General features: G+C 39.1%; 1 protein-coding gene and 1 pseudogene across 3 annotated transcripts in view; one reads left to right on the plus strand and one right to left on the minus strand.

Annotated features, from left to right (window-relative positions):
- The window catches only part of TSHZ2 (teashirt zinc finger homeobox 2), a 374737-nt gene that overhangs the window by 22281 nt on the left and 338785 nt on the right, over positions 1–13671 (plus strand). The window lies entirely within an intron of this gene.
- LOC103056394 (elongation factor 1-alpha 1-like) overlaps positions 1598–13671 on the minus strand; it is a 46276-nt pseudogene continuing 34202 nt past the window's right edge.

Below are 13671 nucleotides of genomic sequence, written 5' to 3' on the forward strand. Positions count from 1 at the left end.
CTTTTCTAAAGAAATATTACCTCTAAATGCACATCTCCACATGATGGATAGCCATACTATAAATCTGGTCAGCCCAGTTTGCATCAGGATTTGCAGACATGATTTCCTTCAAGCATGCTTGTCTAAGAGAGTAGGACTTTTGGAGGCAGTAGAGTTTAATGGCATTGGGTTGCTAAAGAGTACACTTTTGAGAGAGATACTGTGCTGGCTGGACAGATGTCCTGGATTTCTGGCCCAGTATAATCCGTGGCAGTACCTTCCTGAACTTGGCTGATCTCGAAAAGCTAAAGTGGACCACTTAGCTAGTACTTGGATGGAAGATCATTGGGAAATCCCAGACAGTATAGACTAGCCTAGGAAATTACTTAAAAAACCGGGAATTAATTAAAAAACCAGAAGAAGGCAATGGCAAACCATTCTGTTTTACTGCCAAGAAAAAAGCATGGATGTGTCCATAAAATTAACAGGAATTGCCTTGAAGGAGACTTGATTTATCCTATAACCTGTGTAACCTGTGTATTTAAGATACATATGAATTAATAGTGAAGTGAACTAGCTCCAAACATTTTCTTTGCAATGTGTGCCAGCACAGATTTAGAAAAGGAGTTGACCTTTCCTTTCCTTTCCTTTCCTTTCCTTTCCTTTCCTTTCCTTTCCTTTCCTTTCCTTTCCTTTCCTTTCCTTTCCTTTCCTTTCCTTTCCTTTCCTTTCCTTTCCTTTCCTTTCCTTTCCTTCCCTTCCCTTCCCTTCCCTTCCCTTCCCTTCCCTTCCCTTCCCTTCCCTTCCCTTCCCTTCCCTTCCCTTTTCATTGTCAGGTTACAGGCACTTATCCCTGATATTGGCCTATCCACACATGGGTAAAATATATTCTTGCCATCTTATTAAAGTTCTTTAACCTTCCTTGAAATTCATATGGATGTCTTCCCCAAGAGATTTACCTTCATTTTCCTTTTAGGCAAAATTTAATGGTGACTTAAAGTACGGGCATAACTATATGCCATAAAGTGCTGTCATTTGGAATGGGGAACTACAGAAGGTGCTGGAGAAGACAGATTATTTGTACATTTGATTAGCTGAAGCAATGAACTTGTTTGCCATCTGGCAGGCAGCAATCACTGATTTCCCTATTATTCAAAATGAGAGGATTTTTAAAGAAGGTTTTAAAGTTCATGTTTGCCTGAAGCATAAGGCAGTGTTCCAGAATTTTAATGGATTTTTCTAAAAAATAATAAACAAGAAGAATAACAGATTATATATTCTATCTATCTATCTATCTATCTATCTATCTATCTATCTATCTATCTATCTATCTATCTATCATTATATATACGTGTCTCTCTCTCTCTCTCATTCCTGACCTTCTTATATATATGTATAACCATGCTGGGTTACGTTTAAAAATCAATGCAAAATTAAAATATTTAAAAGACCAAAAAAAAAAAAAAAAAGGTGGTGGTGGTGGGCAACATTGAGATACAAACACACACAAAAATTACAGAAATAGGTAATGAATATTTTAAAACAAGCCAAAGCAGGAGATAGCATCTTCTAAAATTTAAATGCCTATGGAGTGAGTGCCTTCCAAAAAAGGAAGACTTTAATCCCTCAGTAAGTAGAGATTCCCGAGTATAGATGTGCTATTGCCATCATTATGAGTCACCTTCTGCCCTTTAAACTAGGACATATTAGAGATAGGCTCCAACATGTTATCTCCTTTCCAGCCAGAAATTGGCACAAAAGCTGCTATATCTGGACTGTAGCTAGTTTTCTTTATGTATGGGCTGATTTTTTTGACAATTTCCTCAAATCTCTTCTGGCATTGACAATAAGCTGTTTCATGCCCAGAGTATAGACTGGAATGGCATACTCAGAGATTGGCTATTCTTGGAAAATACCTGCTTCAAATTTACCAACCCCAGCAGGACAGTGCAGTCTGCCTAGAAAGTACCAGCAATCATGTTTTTGATGAAATCTGTGTCCATGAGCATCAATGATAACAACACAGGATTTTCAAGTTTCAAATTTCCAGAGGGAATTATGAATTGCTACATTCCTATACTGCCTTCAGTTTCTCCAATACTCATGCATACTTGAAGGATCCTTTAACCATCTCAGAGGGTTCCTTCTCAGACTTCTCAATGGTTCTCTTGTCAATCCCTCCACATTTGTAAATTAGATAACAGGTGGTGGTGGAGTTGCCAGAATCAACGTGCCCAGTGACAACAGTGTTGATGTGGGACTTTTCCTTTCCCACTTTGGATGAGTTAGAAATGTTTTTCTTCAGTTTCAATAAAGCTCCTCTGAAGCAGCAACAACCAGTATCTCTACTGAGAAAGCTCTTTCTTTTGCCCCACTCAGATATGCCTCTGCTTCAGTTGAGACATACAGAGGTCTTCAGTCAATTATGAGATAGAGGGTAATATGAAATACAGGTTTATGACCAAGACAACTGGCTAAACAAGTCAATGGTTTACATCCCATACTTGGTCATGTTTATAAAATATCCATGGATTCAACTGATTTACAACCAACATATCTGCTGGATTTCAGTGGGTTAACTCTAAGCATGGATTCAAGCTAATAGATTTAGCTTCTCTTTCATTCCACTTTTCTCAGAATTATAGACTTGTCTATAGACCTAAGTCTTTACATAAATTGTCCAAAGTAAGATAATTTAAGCCTGGTCATTTGTTCCTTGAGTGAGAACTCTAGTTTGATTTATTTGATCATCCATTTGTTTGTTTCTTGAATAACCATGGTATTCTCAGGAGTCTTCTCCAAGACCAAAGTTCAAAAGCATCAACATTCTTTCTATCCCATTTCTTCAAAGTCCAATGCACTCATTTGGTCTTGTTTTTAACTTTAAAATACTAGCATTGATGAATAGAAGATGCATAGAAGAATCAAGATTGACACTTTGCCATGCATTGGAAGTAGGCAAGCATAAAATATTTTCCCCTATCTTCTACTATTTCTTGACAAACTTACTTTTTATATCCGGGTACCATGGAAAATTCATGTTCCTTGAATCAGCTGTGATGTGTTTGCATTTAAATATAGATGATGTGGATTCATCTAAAATGGAGTTGATGAGCAAAGGAAATGAGTCCAAATGATCTATATGTTCTTTTAGTTCTAGTGTGTCATGATTTGCATTCATTTCAGAATAATGAAAGAGAAAGGTAGCTTTGTAATTGAAAGGTGGAGAATTGTAGAAGGTATCTCTTGTGAAAAGTATTCTTACTATATACTAGTCCATTCAGTGTTGAAATAATTGTTCAGCGGTAGGATGTTCATCAAAAAAGAGGAAAAACTTCACACAAAAAATACTTATGCTAACTTATATGTGTCGAAGCAAGTATAGATAAAATTACTGTAATTTAAATATAATTACAAGATAACATACCATAGTGGGGAAAATTGTAACCAGGTGAGTTGTGTGCTTGCTCACTTGCAGGCTAGGAAATGATGGTTAATTGGCAACTTCAAGTCTGTTTCTCCTGCTCTCCTTCTACATGAATTTTGAGTCAAATATTATGTCCTGAATTTTAAGACCATTTAAAATCTCATCATTTCCAGCATTTCAGCTCAAATATGCTTATTTATTTGTATGTTTTGAAAAAAAAATACAGTGTGCTGCCCATTCCTACTTGTTCTAGGTAGCTTACTGTCTCTCTGCTTTTAATGGGAAAGATTTGCTACTTTTTCAGGATCAGGACTTGCAGGAGCCAATGGCTTCCCAGCCAACTCTCTGGGAAGAGATGAAGGCAAACACTCCATCTTTGTTTCAGCAGCGTCAGTTGCCACTCTTCGATCTGGAGGAAGAGTAGATTCAACTCTGTGCCCTCTTTAGGAGAAATGGTCACCTTCTGATCTTCCCTAGCAACTGGCTAGGATCCTACTGTTTCCTACAAGTCCTGCTGATCCTGAAAAGGTACCACATTTTCCTCCTTTGAGGAATCATCAGAGGCAGGTAGATGTTCATGTACAGTTAAAACTATTGAAACTCATCTAATAAACCCTCTAAAAATTATTTTTACCTGGGTGAGAACCAGTTTGGTGAAGTGGTTCAGGCATCAGGCCAGAACCTGGGAGACTGGGAGTTCTAGTCCTACCTTAGGCATGAAGCCAGTTGGGTGACTTTGGGCCGGTCCTTCTCTCTCAGCCCTAGGAAGAAGAAGGCAAGGGCAAACCACTTCCGAAAATGTTGCCAAAAAGATCTCAGGGACTTGCCCAGGCAATTGCCAGGAGTTAAGACTGACTCAAAGGCATGCGCGCACACACACATACACAGCCAACCCATTGGGTAAAAGGAAATGTTCCAAAATGTAACAAGGAGTGGGCCAGCCTCAGTTGCATCATCTGGCTCAACAGAATGAGCTGCTACTGATGATAAGCTTATCTGTAGCTAGCCTTGCAAAAGATGCACCGTTGAAGATCTATGAGTTTGGAAGTGATATCTGTAGGGATAGGTCATTCCTGTACAATACACAATGTTGGATTCTATCCATGCAGGAGGTTAGCTGCACGACATCCATGGGTGCCTGGCTATTTGTCATCGACCCCACAAACTGCATCTACAGATCCAACATTTCAAATTATTTTAAAATAATAAAACAGGCAAAATGATCCAAATCTCATGATACTGGCAAACAGATGTTCATATGAAATCTCACAAGTTCTAGGCTGAGTTAACCAAAAACTGATCGGGTCTTTTTTATTGTTGTTGTTGTTGTTGTTATGGGGAGGCCCAAGGCCTGAAAAGGCCAACCTGGTATATGTTAAAATTCTGTTTCTACACATTGTAGAAGTTCCTGTATAATGTCAATTATAAATGTGCCCAATATCTGATAAGAAGAGTCTTGCAGGATTAAAAAAAAAAGGGGGTCAATGTGGTCTATCATTGTGTTTTCTACAGGGGGCAAACAGATGCATTCTGGGAGATCACAAGCTGGACAGGAAGATAATGATCATTTCTACTATTGGTCTCCAGTAGCCAGTATTTAAATTAGGCTGTCTTTGAGTTAGAAGGTTCTTCTACAGCTATCAAGTCTAATAGTCACTGATAGCCCAGTCATTCATGAATTTGTCTAGTTGCACTGAGGTCCCATGACAGGCAAATGTATTACTGAACTTTGGCTTGGTGGCAAGGCACTATCTTTGTATACAGAAAGTCTCAGGTTCAAACCTGAGCATCTCCAGCACAGCTGGGAAAGACTTCTGCTAAAACTATGAGAGGATGCTATTAAGTGGTCAAGGTTCATATGTAGGTTTAATGCATTTGGCCTACACACCTATTCTTGGGTTATATATATTTTTTTCCTCTTTAATACAGCCTTCCCTAGAAGGCTGCCCTCCAGCTGTGTGGGCACTACAGTCTCAAGAATTTACATGGGGGGCAGGGAAGGATGCATTAAAAGGAAGGGAAGGAGAGAGAGAGACCTTAAAAAACAAAGGGTTGGAAATAAAACTTCAACAAAAAGAAATCTCACAGCTTTGACAGGTCCACAAAGATAGAAGTGTTAGATATCATGAAGAAAAATATGTTAGTACAACAGCAGGGAAAGATGGACAGTGAGGCATTTTGGTGTGGCTACAGCAAAGAAAAATTAGTGCGTCAAAGTGTGTACAGGTCATATTACTTGGCTAAGTCTCTGATATCGAGAGGTAAGAAAAGGAATTATGTGGTGCTTTAGGTGGATCGCCCGTGCAGAGTTTGCTTAGTTTTTCTTATCGTACCTCAGATGGCTATGAGATTTAAGTGATTCTGCTTTTACATAGTACAACTGACATCAAGGCACACTGTGCATTTTACACTGGAAATGCAATTTTCTATTTCCACTTGAATCCTGGGAATGCTGGCATTTTCCAGGCTGTCAGACAAATGAATGCTCAGTAGGACATTTAGGCCTGTCTTTCTATAGAATCTAGCCAATCTATCTCATTTCTAAAGTGCCCATCACCTTGGCATCTAGGTGTAACCTTCCTGTCCAAGTCTCTTGAGCTGGTATAATTTAGTCAAGTCCTAAGAGAGTTCAAAAGCTGATCAGGTAGAAACCATTTTCATGAGGATGAAATCAGGCCAATGACTGCAATGGGTCTGTTCCATTGCTCCCAGTCAACTCAGATGGAGACAGTGTTCTGATTTCTGAATGTTTCTAATGAAGAATTGATTTAATCCCTGAGCGTATGTGTTAAATATTTAGAATATGATAAGTGAATGTGGGGGAGGGGATGATAAGGGTGATTGCACAGTAAGCTTGTAACCACAAATTGCAATGCACCTACTGTATGTGACCATCCCACTGAAGTGATAAAAGATAAAATGTGAGTTTCATTCCTTAACCCACTTCTGGATCTCCTATGGAAACTGTACATATCAGTCTAGTCTCTGGATTGAATACTGCAGCTATCACTTCTTGACCTGGTTTCAAAAATTGGGGCAGCCATTTTTAAACCAGCTATTCTCTCAACAAATCGGCCCATGAATTATATATACTTACATGAATAAGCACTATAGAATGTATCTAATAGAGCCCTTGTGCTTGTTAGAAGCTGCACCAGAGACGTCTACAAATAGAAATGTGTTAGGGGGAGGAGAAGCATTGGTTTTCATGAATGCCCCTCTGTGTTCCCCCACACAGAATTCTCCTCTGGAGGGTTGTGGCCCTTTGCTGGATCAGAACCTTTTTATGGAAAGTTTCTGATCCATGCATATTCATATGCCAGCATATAAGAATATATATATTTCTGCATCAGAATATTGTATCCCTATTTAACCCCTGAGGGAAAGTATATTTTGTATATATTAAACTATCAGCATTCTTTTTTATAGGTAGTACTGCATGTTAGTCATAGGGCTGAAGATGGTCTGAAAATAACTTTGTGGCTCTGATCCTTCTTGACTCTTATGACTCCCATGTGTACGTCAGAATTATCCATGCCGTCTTAAAACTGCTAGTATATCTGCAAGTGATGTGTGTCATTAATGGGGTCTGTAGTCTAATATAATCAGCAGTGCATCAGATATGAGAAGTTGTGCTAGACTCATCATAACATTTCCTATCCATCACTGTATTTACAACATTCACTGAAGATTATAAGAAAAGGGAAGAAAATGCTTAACACAATATTTCATGGAAGTTTACAGCTTTAAATGTAATTTTTATGCATGCTTACTCAAAGGTAAGTCCTAATGTAGTCAATAGGTCTGCTCTGCTAACTGAGAATAAGATTGCAGCCTTAAATTATTACATGAACATTTTACATTTACTTGTGTATAAGTGTTCAGATTTAAATTATTATGTAAATGTTAGCATGATCTTTTCATCCTATCTGGCAATATTTGTTTCTTGTCACTGAATCTGAACACTTCTCAGTTTCATTTCAGTGCCGACAAATGATTTTGATTTCCCCCCAAAAGAATTTAATGTACATTTTATTTCCTTCATACAGGAAATAAAATAAATTAATTTATTCATCATTAAAATATGACATACGTTTAAACTCCATTTTGGTACCATTCCAAACATTCATGGATACTTTTTTTCATTCTTCCAGAAGGTTTTAATTTGGAGATTAGGGAAAGATTACTCATGCTTCAGTTCCTAGTAAGAGAGAGAGGTTATCTTTGTAAATTCTGCTTTCTGCTTGATTTGGGTACTCTCTTTGATATCTACCCCATTTCTTTTAGGATATTGTCCTTTAGGAAAAAACATAATATTTTAATCAGCTATAGAATCAATTTGATCTTTTTGCAATAAATATTCCCCTTCCCTCCTTGGTTGACCTCTGAATGGACAAAAAGTATTAGAGTATGTCAATTAAATGGTGAAAAACCAGTGTTTTGAGGGAACCTGTTGGCTAGCATCTATGCTATTCCTAATTAATTCATAGCTCCAAAACCAAGGGTTTTGTGGGAGGAGAATGGAAATGTAGAGAATGAAAATATATACAGAAATGTAATATTCAGGAGGTACTTTAAGGTAAGCATTGCACTGAAAATCACTGAAAAATAGTTACAGTATTTGCAAGTAGTCAGCTTGTCTGTAGAACACACCAAGGGATTAGATGTTGGTGAAGAAGAACCTAATTAGAATGGTTATAAGGGGTACATCTGTCCTCATCCATTTACCCAGCACAGTTTGTTGAGAGATAATGTGGTTATTTTTAAGTTAACATATAAAGGGATTTCATATCTTAAGACAGGAATGGGAAGCCTGTACCCCAAGAGCCAGAGACATCCCTCAGCCTAGTTTCATGTGGCTGGCTCTTCATGGGATGGGAAGAGAGAGAAAGACAGAAGCTCTGAGGGATTAAAGGAAATGGGAGCAGCAGAAAAAAGAGAGACCAGGAACTAAGTGCTGTGCAGAAAAATTCCCCTGCATTTTTTCCTTTATATTTATTCCATTTGTCAAAGGAAAAGAATTAGTCTGTAACTACCTTACTGGAGTCAGTATTTAGGTTCAATAAGAATAGTTCAACCATCCAGAACTTTTGCAAGCAGATTTTAGGGTAGGCCGAAAACTGCTCAGAGAATTCTTAAAGGTTAACTCTACCTCTGAACCTCAATCCCACGCCCTAATAATAGCAGCTGCAATTTTTTTACCCTAAGCATAAAAGAAGGGAACTTTTTGCACATATTACATGGCAGAAGAATTCTCCCGCATCTTTTTTGTAGACTCTTCTGCAATTTGATGAAAGAGGATTCCCTTTCAAAATAGCATTTGCGAGAAGTTCAGGGTAGCCAAGAGGTCCTGACTTTTATTGGAGAGCTCTGGTTTCCTTCAAGGGCTTGCAGTTCTTGACATTCATATGCAGAATCTGGAGCATGCCACTAAACTACTACCTATCTCTGATCCCTTAAGTCAAATACATCTTTATCCAGGATAGCACAGTAGCTGCAGATCTGCAGGCCTGCTATCTTCATAAGCATGGTGCTCTGAAGGACCTTTTTGCCTTTGAATTTAAAAAGGCGCGCCGCTCTCTTCCCCACACTTCCCAAGAGAAGACACCATGAAGAATCTCCTTCTATGGGGCTTTTTCATATATGGAAGTATGGGGAACCGGAAAGTGATGGAAAGAGGTGTCACAGGAAGCAAGACCATTAGCGACAGCTTCCTCCAGCGATAAAATAAACTCAAAAATACCACTTAGAGAAGCCTTTTGCAGGCAAACAAAAATTTTGAGTAGCTGAAGGCAGATAGTTTTAGTGTGAGCTATGTAATCCGGCGACAATGTAAAACCATCCATTTTTATCTCTGCTTGCTGCCAGCTCTAATCTTGCCCATAGTTAGCATGGAACTCCTGACAATTTAACTTTTCCTTTCCAATTTAACTCTAGAATTTCTTGGCGGCTTCCCGTCCAAATACTAACCAGGTCCACTCTATTTAGCCCTTTTAATATCAGGCAAGGTTGGCTAGGTGCTGTTCCCTGCTATGAACTGGCCATAGTGTAATTTTTTTAATGCCTTTGCATCAAAAACATTTTCTCAGTTTGCCATTGCTGCCTTCTTCCTAGGGCTGAGAGAGAGGGACTGTCCCAAAGTCACCCAGCTGACTTCATGCCCAAGGCAGGACTTGAGCTCATGTTCTCCTGGTTTCTAGCCTGGTGCCACTACACCAAATTGGTTTTCATATAGTGTAATTAGTGCATCCTGACTATCAAATATTCACAAACAGTGAAATAAAATCCCTACGTCTAGCATCAAGTATATGAGATGATGAATTAAAATTCTGCAGAAGTCTAATATGCCTTAAAACACTGAATACCAATATAGTAATATGAAGGGTCAGCTACCATTTGATGACAGGGGATTATACATAACGTTTTGAAGGAGGGTTGAAGGTTTCAGAGAACAGGGGTGACTGGAGGTGGACAGGATCGTATCTCATAGATGGAGAGTGCCAGGTTCTTTTTACCACCAGGATCTTAAAGGTATTTTCTAAACCTCTTATTACCAAAACAAGGTGGTAAGCCACATTGCTGATTAATGCTAAATAATGCCATTCAGTCAATGGGACTCGAGTTACAGTTTGCATATCCTGATCTGTATTAATGTCCTATTACAATTCTGTATACCTTAGCTCTCTTTATAATATATTAGATTGCTACTACATTGGAGACAAAGTTGTCAGAACTCTGCTATGGATACTCCTGCACCTGGAAGGGGTAAAAACACCCTTCTATCCTCTTTCAACTGGATGGTGGGACAACTGTGTTTCTTTGATCCACTTCCCACAAGCAGAAACACCTGCTCTCCTGAATAGGTATCTCCACTAGATTCGGTGGAGCTAGATTTCAGAGAACAGAAAGAATGAGAATGGATCCAATCTGTTGCAGGTAGCCCATTCAGAGATAGGCACTAGATACCCAACAGAATCATGAACTCAAGATCAAGAGCAACACAAGATAACTGCCCCATTGCCATGCCAGGACCCAACTTTGAAACCTATCTTGGGTCTACTTTCTTAGGAGAGAGAAAGGAAGTGTGTGAGAGAGAAGTAAGTGCCACTTGGGTGGCTGTCATAGGAAGCTACTAATCTGAACTCCTGCAGTGCGCATCAGATGGAGACATTGCAGGAAGTGCAAATGGTGTCTTAAAGATGGCTGGCATTTGTTGAAAATTGCTGCTGATTCCCATAACCAGTTCAGCCAGCCTCTACTGGTTACTAATTACTCAATTAGTACTGGGGCTACCAAAGGATATTTTTCCAGGGTCCTCAAACCTGGATTTTGAACCCAATATTGGCTACTCTTAACTGGTACCCTTGATCATAAGTAGGAATCTTTTCCCATTGCCTGCTGCCTGGATTTGTCTCTCTTTTAGTGGCAAATGACAGGGCTTTGTCATTTAAGATGACTTGTTATTGAAGTAAATTTTAATTTGATGAGTAAAATTTTAATTGATGAGTTGAATGATTCTGTTTTGTCTAATTCTGTGTCAAGATCTGCCTTGTAATTTCTCAAAAAAAAAAATTTCCTCCTGCAGAAGAAGTTTCTATTTTTTAAAAAAACTTATTCTCAGGGTAATAAGCTTACTTTAAAATCAGAAGGGCTGAAATGTACTATTGATGGCATTGTTGTTTTCTGTTGTACTTCATTCTGTCACTCTAAATTCTCCATAGCTGCCCACACTTGCAAGTCTGAAAAAGTCCAAATGCAGGAATTCCCTCATGATGTCTTCTCCTGGAATTTATTGAAGAATGAGAAGTCAGAGAGACTACTGGAGTAATAATAGTATGATGAAAGAAAGGACATGGTTTGAATCTTTTCCCTTATATGTGCAAAACATGCTTTTTACCATAGCACTGTGCCTTTCTTGATGCTTACCTACCAGCCTTCTCCCTCTCTTTGAATTACAGAACGTTCCTATCATTCATGATGTATCGAAGTGCTAGCTTTAGGCTAAGTGTATGGGGCTTCATGGGAGGAGAAAGGAGGAGGTAATGGCAGGGTTAAGTGGTTAGCAGGCCCAGCATTTTATTCTGAGCATGACTTAATTTTATTCTGTCTTAATGGGATATTCTACAGTGATTTTACACATGCTTTTTCCTTTGAGATGAAGCATCTCTAAGTTGCTGCTTCTGACCCATGGATAGATTTAGAATCAGAGTAGACAGTGTACAGAATCCATGTAGCCTGTCTGTCTCAAGTACCCTAGGAAAAAAAAAGATTGAAAGGAGTCAGAATGAGTCAGTATTTTGAGAATTCCCTTCTGGGTCAGCTTCCTATTCAGTTTGTTTCCCTTATAAAGCAATTACCATCCAGTCTTCTCAGAGAAATAGTGGATAAATGTGTACCACTTGACATGAATCAGGGCCATCTCTAACGTTAGGCTGAGTGGTGTGAGACAACCGTCTCAGGCAAGTAATGTTGGGCAGTCGAGCAGCTTCTGGCTTTTATCTCTTTGTCGGAGGACAAAAGAGTCTATGCTATCTGGCCTATCTTGGATAACCTGACTTATTGTGCTGCTTCCACTTGGGGTAATGGATGTCATTCCATCAGTGACATTGAAGTCTGATTCAGTTGCAAGTCTTATGAAGTTTTGCATGTGGAAGAGTAAAGGGGGAATACATTTAAACAAGCCTTGTATTGGCTTTGCACTCAGTATTTAGTGCAATTTCAGGGTGAGAGGGAACTCCTTCACAGAGTCTGAGCCATGAAAAGGTTTTTAGTCAGAGAATTTCCAGTATGATCCTTATTATTGCTATTCATTTGATAGGTCCACTTAAAACAGGGAACTTGTAGACCTCCAGATGTTCCTGGAATATGACACCCATGGCCAGTGGTGAATAATGCAGGGATCTATAGTTTAGCCACACCTGGAGAATCAAAGGTTCTCCATCCCTCACTTAAGCAACTACTTTTGGTATCAATAAACATTTGGACTTGAACAAGCACATTCCATTTTACAAGTAGATGTTACCATAGTGGTATTGAGCTATCAAAACCTGAGTTAAGAAGTTTCTGGCAGTGAAATACTCCCAGGCTGAGAAATAGCCTCATCTCCCCAACCCAGCAATATATCCACAATGGAGGGCTAGATCAAATGATTGTACCTCATCTAATGAGGATCTAATGAGTGGAAGAAAGGGCTAGCAGCCCAAAAGAACTTTTTCTTCATGGCTACCTCCACACCATGAAACATCTCCACAAGGTGCATGGAGCCCCCACCCTGGTAACCTTTTGCAAGGTTTTTTGTTCCATTGGGCTTTTAGTGCTGATCATGTAGAGGACTTATCATGATGAGACCATTTATCTTTACTGTTCTTTTGGTTTGGACTGGATTTTTCCATGGGGTAGTGTTCTGTTCTGTTGTTTTGATAGTTGTTGGAAACTTTTGAGAGTCTCTGAGGTGGGGAGGGAGATACAACATTTAAAATAAATAAATAAAGTATTGATTTCAGGTGAAGGTTGAGAAACCACATGGTGGTTAAAGCAATTTGACAGAGGAATTCTTTACACAGAGTAATGATGAGTTCTCTTTCTTTGGTGTTGTCAGCAGAGATTGGACTGCCACTTCTTAAGAATGGCTGCATCTTAGCCCCTCTTGTTCTATGATTCTATTGTTTAAAACTGTTTTTGCTTCAAATGGGATGTTGCTTGGACAATAAAGTCTCATTACTGTTGCTGTGTTTCTTTGCGTCCCTTTTTTCTGACCTCATGGCTCAGCTCCTGACACTCAACCTCAGCTTCACTGCCCCCTTTTGGCGTTCCTTTGACCTGCTTTTGAAATCTTTTATATACCATTGACCTTGTTTTTAGAATGTTTGTTTTTAATGAGCTGCTTTAAATCTCCAGGTAGAAAGCAAGCAGGTTAGCATTTTTAAATAAAGTAAACCAATAACAACAGAACAAGAACCCTGCCGGAGCAGTTCACAGGTCCATCTGGTCCAGCACTCTGGGTCATACATTTGGGAAGGTCACAAACCTGGAATGGAGGGTGAAAGCCTCCTTCCATTGTCTCTTCCCAGGAACCAGTATTTATGTTGTTTTCCAGTGATTTGGAAGGTAGCCAAAAGCCAAAGGAGGTAGCCATTTGATATCTTGATTTTCCATAACCCTGTCCAATTCACTTTGGAGACCATCCAGATTGGGTGCCATTACTACAACTGCTGGCAGTGAATTTCTACAGTTTACTCAGATCCTGCATAAAGAAGTATTTTCTT

This window comes from Python bivittatus, unplaced genomic scaffold (genome assembly GCF_059951505.1).
Source record: "Python bivittatus isolate LINGU-HERP-01145 unplaced genomic scaffold, Pbiv_v1 ctg000700_np1212, whole genome shotgun sequence".
NCBI classification, from domain to species: domain Eukaryota; kingdom Metazoa; phylum Chordata; class Lepidosauria; order Squamata; family Pythonidae; genus Python; species Python bivittatus.